The sequence below is a fragment of the Symphalangus syndactylus genome, chromosome 18, assembly GCF_028878055.3.
Source record: "Symphalangus syndactylus isolate Jambi chromosome 18, NHGRI_mSymSyn1-v2.1_pri, whole genome shotgun sequence".
Classification (NCBI taxonomy): Eukaryota; Metazoa; Chordata; class Mammalia; order Primates; family Hylobatidae; genus Symphalangus; species Symphalangus syndactylus.
This window is the reverse complement of record NC_072440.2, coordinates 38529268-38539197: the sequence shown is the minus strand read 5'-3', so window position 1 is coordinate 38539197 and position 9930 is coordinate 38529268.

Below are 9930 nucleotides of genomic sequence, written 5' to 3'. Positions count from 1 at the left end.
TGGGAGGGGCCAGGGCAGAATGATGTAGTTTGTCTCTGTGTCCCTACCCAAATCTCATGTTGAATTGTAATTCCCAATGTTGGGGGAGGGATCTGGTGCGAGAGGATTGGATCATGGGGGCAGATTTCCCCCTTGCTGTTCTTATGATAGTGAGTTCTCACAATATCTGATGGTTTAAAAGTGTGTGGCACTTCCCCCTTTGCTCTCTCTCTCCTGCTGCCATGTGAAAATGTGCTTGCTTTCTTTTTACCCTTCCACCATGATTGTAAGTTTCCTGAGGAAACTTGTACAGCCTGTGGAACTGTGAGTCAACGAAACCTCTTTTCTTTATAAATTACCCAGTCTCAGGTAGTCCTTTATAGCAGTGTGAGAATAGACTAATACACATGGACACCCTCCTCACTTTCTCCTCTCTTCCTGCCAACTGAGTCTGTGTTGTTCAATTTAAACCGTTTTATTCAATGTATCCATAGATAACTGGCAAATAATAAATATGTAATCAATGACTTAAAATCTGCATTTTTAATGGACATGTTCTATATTGGACTTTGAAGAAGATATTATTGAACTACCTGAGTGTATACTCCAGATCTGCTGTTGCCTAACTGTGCAGCCATGGAGAAATTACATCAACTTTTTAATATTTCCATGTCCTCATCTGTTAAATGGGATGATAATAGAAATAATTATAAGATAATATTAATGAAGATAGATTACACATGATGCCTACTATGCACCAGGTGCCATACTAAGGACTTGACATATATTAGGTCATATAATCTCCAGAATGGTTTTTTGGAGGACATGCTATTATATTCATATTACAGAAGAGACAGTTGTCATTTGATGTAGGTGCCATTATCTCATTTTTGAGATGAGGAAACAGCACAAAGAAATAATTTATTCAAGATCACATAACTAATAACTGGCATGGCTGTAATCCAGACACTATGCCTCCAGAAAACAATTCTGACACATATGAAAATTCCTAGTACAGTGCTTGCTACACAGTGGGTGCTAGTAAGTAATAATTATGTTAATGGATAAAGTGATTAATTATAATATCTCTGAATCACTATTATCAGGTCTATGACACAGGAAGAATTATGGCACTGTCCAGTTGGAGTGGGGAGGATGATCCATTTTTAGCCTGAACACAAATTGGCAATAATTTTATTAACTCGTTGGAGGTTAAAGTTCTCTCTATTTATTGCAGGCTGGTAAAGGAGGCATTATTACATAGAAAGAAGACACAGACTCAGAAATAGGTTATGTACTTAAATCTAAAAGGAAAAGATGGGAAAAATTTCTAGTTGATAGAAGATAAGAAAAAGAGCTAATGGCACCCTAGAGATATTATAATAAACAAAAGACATCAAAGCTGGACGAAGTAGCCCAGTGGCTTCAAAGAGAACAGTAGAAGCTTGAAAAACATCTATCAATCCAGATCAGCATTTAATAAGAGCCAAAAGCCCACAGATCCATTAATGTAATGAATCTGTGAACCTGGAACATGGTAGGTGCTCAATATATGTTTGTTGAATTGATCTGACAATCCTTTAAAAAGCTTAAGTCAAATTTCTAGTTAAAGGCACACGTATAATAAAAGGGAGAACAGGAAAGAAGAAAACAGCCTCAAAATTTTGGACTTAGTGGACTGGAGAAAGCAGATTTTTAAACTGTTAGTGAGGAAAGCGGAGCAGAAACTCAATTTACGTTACAAAATCCCCCAAGACCCGGGTATTTCTGGAAAGTGAGGGTGAAGATGAGGTTAAGGCTTCAATGACAGTGTGTTAATGAAGCAATTATTCTTTTATCCTTTTCCCACTTTGTACAGCAACTACTCCTGACCCTCTCAGCTCCTAGACAGCTGGCTGTCAAACCAAAATGCTGCTGGCAGAAAAATAGAAATCTTATTGGGGGAAGAGAAAAGAACTCAGACCCTGACATCAGGAACTCCTCAAAGGAATAACATGTTGACCTTGGGCATCCCCCAAGGGATGGGCCCAGCTAAATTGCCCTACAATGAAGACTATAGCCAACAAGCTATATGCACATGCACAGAGTTTCTAATCAGCTTTCTGGTGGACAACTTTTGGTTTCAGCAAAACAGCCAGAGAATACCAGAAGGGCAAGGAAAGCCTCTTGATATGACTGACACCAAACATACTTGGAAGAAATGGAGGCACATCCGGGAGATGTACACCATCAAGTTCAGAAACATAAGAGAAGTTGTTACCTTCATTAAAAAAGAACAGAGTGCTATGTTTTTAAAAAAAATCACAGAACAAAAAAAAAAAAAAAACTTCTGGAAGTTAAAATTGCAATAGCAAGTATAAAGGGAGTTTAGATAAAATAGGAGATAGATATTGAAGGCAGAATTTAGTGAATATTGCAGAAGGTAAAATTATAAAAACACAAATATATGGAAAGTAGGAGAGAAAAAATAAGAAAATTGGAAGACCAATCCAGAAGATTTGATACCTAAATAATAGGAGCTCTAGAAAGAGGAAACAGAAAAAATAAAGGCAAGGAAAGTATACAAAGTAATTTAAGAGGATTCCTCAGAACTGAAAGCCATGTTTACCCAGCACAATGGTCTAAAATAGATCCACATCATTTCATATCATCATGATGTTTCAGAGCATCAGGGATGGAAAGGAAATCTCACAATCTCCAGAGATATGGGGAACAGAGTTTCATAACAGGATCAAGAATCAGAATAGCACCGTATTTCTCAAAACACAGCAGTAGAAGTGATAGGACAATGAAAAAGTGCCTTCAAACTTGTGAAGGAAAATGATGTTTCCAATTTCAGTTCCATGCCAATCCAAAAGTGTGAGGACAGAATGAAGATCTCTAAAAGTCTATTTCCCTTGCACTCTTTCTCTAGAAGCTACAGGAGGATGTACTCCACCAAAACAAGGATGTAAGGCAAGAAAGAGGAAGAACTGGGACCCAAGAAACAGAGACAAGGAGAGTCTCCAAGATGGAGAAAGGAGACCTCAAGGTGACAGCAGTACCTAAAGAACACGCCTGGGATGAAACAGGTCAGAAGTCTCCAGGAAGAATTTCTTCAGAAAGATGAAATTAATCAAACACATAATTTAAATATCTCAAGAGGAAATTTGCACACTTTGGGAAGGATTTCCATTAAATTACCTACAAATTTATTTTAAAAAGTAAGCAAATCTACAAAAAGACCATGATTACCTTCAGAGGATTGTGTCACCTCAATCTCTTAGAGGACTGAGAAAGTTTCAGGAGAGCTCCAATCTTTGTGAGGGCTAGTCTATTTCCCGTTCACTCTTTATTTCTAGGATTTAGCTTTTAATGATCTCAGTCTAAAACTTGGGGAATATTCTATGCTCTATCCTAGTGGACACTGAACTCCAGTTTTGTCCTGTTGGCCTTTTGAGTCCATCAAAGCTTTGCTCAGTTATTCAGCCACCTCTTCTAAAATCAGCAGTAACTAAGGTGAATACAGCCTCAAATTTCCAGCGCACCTCCCTGGATTTCTTCCTTCCTCCTGATCATAATCTTTCTTCACTGTTTTGTTATCTCTCTGATAATTTCAAGCAAATTTTAAAAATATTTTGTCTAGTTTTTCAACTTGTTCTCAGTGAAAGGGTTGGTTCTAATTACAAAGTTTGCCATTCAAGTAAACCCCCAAAACATACTTAAAACATTTTCAATAGTTTTTGGGGTACAGGTGGTTTTTGGTTAAATAAGTTATTTATTGGTGATCTCTAGAATTTTGGTGCACCTGTCACCTAAGCAGTATACCCTGTACCCAGCGTGTAGTCTTTTATCCCCCACCCTGCTCTCACTCTTATCCTCAAGTCTCCAAGGTCCATTACATTATCCTTATACCTTTGCATCCTCATAGCTTAGCCCCCACTTATAAGTGAGAACATATGATGTTTGGTTTTCCATTCCTGAGTTACTTCACCTAGAATAATGGCCTCTAGCTCCATCCAAGTCACTGCAAATGCCATTATTTCATTTCATTTTATGACTGAGTGTGAGTAGTCTATATACCACCTTTTTTTTCCTTTCTTTTGATGGAGTCTTGCTCTGTTGCCCAGGCTGGAGTGCAGTGGCACAATCTCGGCTCACTGCAACCTCTGTCTCCCAGGTTCAAGCGATTCTCCTGCTTCAGCCTCTCGAGTAGCTGGTACTACAGGCGCATGCCACCTCACCTGGCTAATTTTTGTATTTTTAGTAGAGATGAGGTTTTGCTGTTTTGGCCAGGCTGGTCTCGAACTCCTGACCTCAGGTGATACACCCCCACCTTGGCCTCCCAAAATGCTAGGATTACAGGCATGAGCCACCATGCCTGTCCTATATGCCACATTTTTTTAACCACTCATTGGTTGATGGGCATTTAGGTTGGTTCCATATTTTTGCAATTGGTGAATTGTGCTGCTATAAACATGTGTGCATGTCTTTTTCATATAATGACTTTTTTGGGGGAGGTCCAAAACATACTTTTCATCTACTAACTCTGTGTATCCCTATATGTAGGAATATATGTAGATGCAATAAAGTTATATAAAAAGGAAAGTAAGGGCCAGGTGCAGTGGCTCACACCTGTAATCCCAGCCTGAGCAAGAGTGATTAAAAAAAAAAAAAAAAAAGGTAAGTAAGGACATGATAAAAACAAGATAGGTTGTGTGTGAGGAGAAGATGGTAGATGAAGTTTATTTCCAAGTCTCTAGGTTTCATCTGAGATGTCGGTTCAAGGGAGCTAATAACATTATTTAAATATTTTAGTTAAATATTATAACTAAAAGAAGTTCATACATAAACCAATGATAAGTATATGTTATAAATTATAATTAATCCAAATCTGTGTATCTCAGTTTCAATAAAAAGAAAAAACTTATGCAGGAAAGGAAATATGGTATATTATGTGGCACAGGTGAGGATAGCATTTAAGTAATGTGAATGAATACTGAATGGTGATCTAACTAAAATTGTTCATACAGCCAAAATTGGAAATTAAAAGTGTGTATTTATGTGGATGAATAGGATGCAAAAGATAAGCAAATCTTCATCTTCTATATTGTAAATCAGCAGATAATGGCTAAAATGGAAAAGTCATGAAATCATATAATAATCATTATTTGAAGTAAAAAGGTAAAGAAAGAGAATCTGCTACCAAGGTTCAAAATGGTTGCCTGGAGGTACGGTGGTGGAGTTGGGAGTGAGAAAATAAGTTGATATTTATTTATAACAAGATTGTTAAGGTTGTTTGACTCCCTAAACTGCTTATAAAATCGGTAAATTTAGTTAAAATAAAAATTAAAAATAATTTTTAAATGTTGATATCAGAACTAACTAAAAATAAAAGAAATGTGTAGTACAAAATAATGAAAACTCATATCTGAGTATACTTTGCCTAAAACTTATCCTATCCATTAATCTATTATTTCAACCAATTGGTTTTCAGCCAATTCCTTCACTCTTTTTCACATGGCAAAAGTATGCTATGCCTGCTTTCAATTAAAAAAAAAAAGCTGAAGAAAGTATGTGCTGTTCATCTGCAAGGATTTTTAAAATTTTTTTATTTTGAATTTAATTTAATTTAATTTTAGGTTCCAGGATGCATGTGCAGGACATGCAAATTTGTTACATAGATAAACATGTGCCATGGTGGTTTGTTGCACCTATCAACCCATTAGTTAAGTATTAAGCCCTGCATGCATTAACTATTTATCCTGATGCTCTCCACCCCCACCACCAATAGGCCCCAGTGTGTGTTGTTCCCCTCCTTGTGTCCATGTGTTCTCCTCGTTCAGCTCCCACTTATGAGAAATGCGATGTTTGGTTTTCTGTTCCTGTGTTAGTTTGCTGAACATAATGGCTGCCAACTCCATCCATGTCCCTGCAAAGAACATGATCTTGTTCCGTTTTATGGCTGCATAATATTCCATCGTGTATATGTACTACATTTTCTTTATTCAGTCTATCATTGATAGGCATTTGGATTGATTCCATGTCTTTGCTATTGTGAATAGTGCTGCAGTGAACATACACATGCATGTATCTTTACAATAGAATGATTTATATCCCTTTGGGTATATACCCAGTGATGAGATTGCTGCGTCAAATGGTATTTCTGGTTCCAGGTCTTTGAGGAATTGCCATGCCATCTTCCACAATGGTTGAACTAATTTACATTCTCACCAACAGTGTAAAAGCATTCCTATTTCTCCACAGCCTCACCAGCATCTGTTGTTCCTTGACTTTTTGATAATGGCCATTCTGACTGGTGTGTGATGGTATCTCATTGTGGTTTTGATTTGCATTTCTCTAATGATCAGTGATGTTGAGCTTTTTTTCATGTTTTTGGGATGCATAAATGTCTTCCTTTGAGAAATGTCTGTTCATGTCCTTTGCCCACTTTTTAATGGGGTTGTTTTTTACTTGTAAATTTGTTTAAGTTCTTTGTAGATTCTGAATATTAGACCTTTGTCAGATGGATAGATTGCAAAAGTTTTCTCCCATTCTGCAGGTTGTCTGTTCAGTCTGATGATAGTTTCTTTTGCTGTGCAGAAGCTCTTTAGTTTAATTAGATCATATTTGTCAAGTTTTCCTTTTGTTGCAATTGCTTTTGATGTTTTCATCCTGAAATCTTTGGCTGTGCCTATCTCCTAGTGGTATTGCCTAGATTTTCTTCTAGGGTTTTTATAATTTGGGGTTTTACATTTAAGTCTTTAATTCATTTTGAGTTAATGTTTGGATAAAGTGTATGGAAGGGCTTCAGTTTCAGTCTTCTGCATATGGCTAGCCAGTTCTCCCAGCACCATTTATTAAATAGGGAATCCTTTCTCTGTTGCTCATTTTTGTCATGTTTGTCAAAGATCAGATGGTTGTAGATGTGCAGTCTTGTTTCTGAGTTCTCTATTCTGTTCCATTGGTCTATGTGTCTGTTTTTGTACCAGTACTATGCTGTTTTGTTTGAAGTTGGGTAGCATGATGCTTCCAGCTTTCTTCTTTTTGCTTAGGAGTGTCTTGGCTATATGGGCTCTTTTTTGGTTTCATATGAATTTTAAAGTAGTTTTTTCTAATTCTACGAAGAATGTCAATGGTAGTTTAATGGGAATAGCAATGAATCTATAAATTACTTTGGGCAGTATGGCCATTTTCATGATATTGATTTTTCCTATCCATGAGTTTTTCGATTTGTTTGTGTCTTCTCTGATTTCCTTCAGCAGTGGTTTGTAGCTCTCCTTGAAGAGGTCCTTCACTTCCCTTGTTAGCTGTATTCTCTTTGTAGCAATTGTGAATGGGAGTTCATTCATGTTTGGGCTCTCTGCTTGTCTCTTGGCGTATAGGAATGCTTGTGATTTTTGCACATTGATTTTGTATCCTGAGACTTCGCTGCAGTTGCTTATCAGCTTAAGAAGCTTTTGGGCTGAGATGATGGGGTTTTCTAGATACAGAATCACATTATCTGCGAACAATTTGACTTCCTCTCTTTCTGTATGAATACCTTTTATCTCTTTCTCCTGCCTGATTGCCCTGGCTAGAACTTCCGATACTATGTTGAGTGGGAGTGGTGAGAGAGGCCATCCTTGTCTTGTGCTGTTTTCAAGGTGAATGCTTCCAGCTATTGCCCATTCAATATGATATTAGCTGTGGGTTTCTCATAAATGGCTCTTATTATTTTGAGGTATGTTCCATCAAGACCTAGTTTATTGAGAGTTTTTAACATGAAGGGATGTTGAATTTTATCAAAGGCTTTTTCTGCGCCTATTGAGATAATCATGTAGTTTTTGTCTTTAGTTCTGTTGATGTGATGAATTATGTTTATTGATTTGTGTATGTTGAACCAGCCTTGTATCCCAGGGATAAAGCCAACTTGATCACAGTGGATCAGCTTTTTAACGTGCTACTGGATTTGGTTTGCCAGTATTTTATTGAGGGTTTTTGCATCAATATTCATTAGGGATATTGGCCTGAAGTTTTCTTTTTTTGTTGTATCTCTGCCAGGGTTTGGTATCAGGATCATGCTGGCCTCATAAAATGGGTTTTCAGTGGTTTGGAATAGTTTCAGAAAAAAATGGTACCAGCTTCTTTTTGTATCTCTGATAGAATTCAGCTGTAAATCTGTCTGGTCCTGGACTTCTTTTGGTTGGTAGGCTATTTATTACTGCCTGAACTTCAGAACTCATATTGGTCTATTCAAGAATTCAACTTCTTCGTGGCTCAGTCTTGGGAGGGTGTATATGTCCAGGAATTTCTCCATTTCTTCTAAATTTTCTAGTTTATTTACATAGAGACGTTTATAGCATTCTCTGATGATTGTATTTCTGTGGAGTCAGTGGTGATATCCCCTTTATAATTTTTTATCATGTCTACTTGATTCTTCTCTCTTTTCTAGCTAGCAGTCTATCCATTTTATTAATTTTTTCAAAAAAACACCTCCTGGATTTGTTAGTTTTTCATGTCTCTTTCTCCTTCAGTGCCACTCTGATCTTGGTTATTTCTTGTCTTCTGCTAGCTTTGGGGTTTGTTTGCCCTTGGTTCTCTAGTTCTTTTAATTATGATGTTAGGGTGTCAATTTGAGATCTTTCTAGTCTTTTGATATGGGCATTTAGTGCTATAAACTTTCCTCTTAACACTGCTTTAGCCACATCCCAGAGATTCTGGTAGATTGTCTCTTTGTTGTCAGTGGTTTCAAAGAACTTCTTAATTTCTGCTTTAATTTTATTATTTACCCAGGAGTCATTCAGGAGCAGGTTGTTCAATTTCCATGTAATTGTGTGGTTTTGAGTTTCTTAATCTTGAGTTCTAATTTGATTGTGCTGTGTTCTGAGATACTGTTTGTCATTATTTCAGTTCATCAAAAAAAGAGTATTTTGCTTTTGCTGAGGAGTGTTTTACTTCCAATTATGTGATCAATTTTAGAGTAGGTGACATGTGGCACTGAGAGGAATGCATATTCTCTTGTTTTGGGGTGGAGAGTTCTGTACATATCTATCAGGTCCACTGGATCCAGAGCTGAGTTTAAGACCTGAATATCTTTGTTAATTTTCTATCTCAATAATTTGTCTAATGTTGATAATGGGGTGTTAAAGTCTCCCACTATTATCATGTGGGAGTGTAAGTCTCTTTGTATGTCTCTAATAATTTGTTTTATGAATCTAGGGTCTCCTTTATTGGGTGCATATATATTTAAAATAGGTCTTCCTTTTGAATTGAACCCTTTACCATTATGTAATGCCCTTCTTTGTCTTTTTCAATCTTTGTTGGTTTAAAGTCTGTTTTGTCAGAAACTAAGATTGCAATCCCTGCTTTTATCTGCTTTCCATTTTGTTGGTAAATTATCTGAAGCCTACTTCTGTCAATTCATCCATCTCAGCCTCCTCCTAGTTCTGTGCGCTTGCTAGAGAGGTATTGCAATCACTTGGAGAAGAATAGGCACTCTAGCTTTTTGAGTTTTCAGCATTTTTTGTTGTTGTTGTTGATTCTTTCTCATCTTTGTGAGTTTATCTAGCTTTGATCTTTGAGGCTGCTGACCTTTGAATGGGGTTCTTGTGGGGACTTTTTTGTTGATGCTGTTGTTGCTTTCTTTTTGTTTTTCTTTTAACAGTCAGAAAGCTCTTCTGTAGGGCTGCTTCAGTTTGCTGGGAGTCTACTCCAGACCCTATTTGCCTAGGCCCCACCCACACCTGGAGGTGTCACCAGTGGAGGCTACAGAACAGCAAAGAAGACTGCCTGCTCCTTCCTCTGGGAGCTATGTCCCAGAGGGGCACCAACCTGATACCAGTGGGAATGCTCCTGTATAGGGTGTCTGGCAACTCCTGTTGTGGGGGTCTCACCCAGTAAGGAGGCATGGAATCAGAGACCCGCTTAACAAAGCACTCTAGCTGCTCCTCGGTGGAGAGGGTGTGCTGTGCTGGGGGAATCCCACTCATC